Source organism: Montipora foliosa, chromosome 4, assembly GCF_036669935.1.
Source record: "Montipora foliosa isolate CH-2021 chromosome 4, ASM3666993v2, whole genome shotgun sequence".
Classification (NCBI taxonomy): domain Eukaryota; kingdom Metazoa; phylum Cnidaria; class Anthozoa; order Scleractinia; family Acroporidae; genus Montipora; species Montipora foliosa.
The window spans coordinates 14,801,500-14,803,999 of NC_090872.1; positions in this window are offsets into that span (position 1 = coordinate 14,801,500).

Consider the following 2,500-nt stretch of genomic DNA (forward strand, 5'->3'; position numbering starts at 1 on the left):
TAGAGATAATTCATCTCCAACAACTATAACAGAGCTTTGTATACATCATAGATTTGAACTACGGATTACATATACTATATAAAGTCTATAAAATGATCATCGCAATTTGAGAAGAAATTTAAGTATTTGCGAGGAACCTGGAGTTACACTGAAGACACTGAATTGGGCCGTGTACAGCGCAATTATGATTTCGAGTTTCATCGACTTCCCTTCAGGTCTACTTTCTTTTCTAACCGCGATGATATTTATCATCCGAAATGTTTTCAAACACAAGTCGCTCTTTTAAAGTTCAGATTGCTTTTCTAAACCACAGGTGTCCGCGATTTACGTTGGGAAAGAGAATTCAATATCACCGCCGAGGCCAGTCCTAAAATAACCCAAATCACCTCAAATAGCCTCGAGGACAAGCTAAGATCCATAAACTTGAAAGCAGATTTTTTTGTCGGGATTTTATGTTGTTATGATTACCTTTTTTTTGGTACTTTACCTTAGCACTCGTTCGCGAACTTTGAGTCTGGGGTGTCCTGATCATCTGATACAAAACAGCTGAGGGTCAATTGGTCCCCTCGGAAACGAAGCATGCAATGAACTCCGTATCGTCACTATGGAGAGCAATTTTTGCCTCGGGGATAAAGGATCAAACAAAGCAAAAGGGAAAATCGAAACAAAAACAATGATATTTCAACTTAGCACGCATCAGTACCGACACCGGCGGAAAAAATAATGCAAATGGGAATATTGGTTCTCAAACGCAAACTTATGCCAAGCTTAGGAAAAATCGATGTTTATTTATTCTATAAATTTCTTTCGGTTTTGTTTTGTTTATGGCCAATTTCTTTCCGGAGTATTAGCAATAACTGCCTCCTGAGAATCGATTTCCTTGAAGTAAGAGAGCCAGTCAGCATTAGGCGATCTGTGAAAGGGCAACTTGATCGAAAAACTTCACTCCGCGAAAATCACTAATCAGGGAGCTTAAGTATGTGAGTTTTTTGAGACGCGCATGGCAACTGGAAGAGAACATTTCGCGTTCCAGGACAGTGGTGTCTCCCAGATTTTTATACTTATCATCTTTAATCAGTTTAATGGAGAAAACGTACTTAGCAATGTAAATGTGGTTGTCTGAAGACAAGTTAAAAGGGAAAACAGCTCACTTCCGGTTGCCTTCCGAGTCTCTAAAACGCGCGTGTTTAAGCTCCCTATGAAGCCTTTTTCGCGGTGCTCATTTGACGAATGCATTTGATAGCATACTCTGAGAATTGCTACAGCTAAACTGACTGCAAATATTGAGAGTCTCAGTATAATTAAAGAATATCACACAGATTGCATGATTTGAAACGAAAGCTCTCAAGTTTTGTGGCCAGTTTCTGTTGTCCTTGCTGGGATTTACGATACCAGTTTTCGATTTCCACAAAATTAATAAGATATTTCTCCATTTATTCGTTGTTTATCTTATTCGCTTGCGTTTTCTACAGACGTAATCCCTTTCGAAAAACTGTTCATTGCTCGGTACAGACAATGTCCGCGGACAAATATCAGAGCATATTTTGGCGCTTGATTGTTGTATATGACGAAAAGCTATAGCCTGCACACAGGCTCTCCGTGCGGTCAATCGGTCGAGAGCTGGGAATCATGGAGCTCCAATTCCCCAGCTGCTTGTTTTTTCAGGAACACGGCAATTGATTTTCGCGGGAACCGGTGTTCTAAAAATAGACTAATTTGTGACTGTGCTGCAGTTCACTACTACCCACACCCTTATCTAATTCACTCTTGCTTTAAGATAATAACTATTGAGCGAGTCAGTTAAAACTCAGTTTGCAAACTATAACCCTTTAACCTTTGGATGAATGTGCATACATACCTACATACTGTACATACATACACACTTAATTGGCAGCTCCCCATAGGGGCTTTTCAGGGCCAATGAAACACAACGAAACGACGGAACAGAATAACAACGTACTGTTAAGAATCCCAACTGGCCGGAGGCAACTCCCACTGAACCAGCAGGCTTTTTACGAGTGCAGCTGGGAAGTTGAAGCGAGGACTACCAGGAACAAATTCAACGAGTTGGCAGAGCGAGTCTTGAACCCGGGATCTCCGGATTTGAAGGCAAGCGCTCTAACCTCTGGGCCACACTGCCTCCTCGGATGTCGTTGTCCTGGCCTGTTTAACCAGCTATAATGTTTTCGCTTTTTCATCTTCACTGAAACAATCAAGCTGGAGGTGCCGGGCACCAAAGATAGAGCGAAAAAATGCAATCGACATCACAGAACAAGCAACATTGGGAGAACTTCTTTTCCGATATTTTTCCCTTTGGTTCGTTGAAATCGCACATTTACAACTGACTGCCTTGTTTCAAATAAAAATTAATCATCACTTCCGGGTTCCTGTGACCGACCGGTTGGCTCAGCGGGAACAACACTCTTTGTAATGACATCTGCAAATGAGAAAATAAGCCGCGGCTTACTCTGGCCGCGGCGTACATAATACGCGAAAGGAA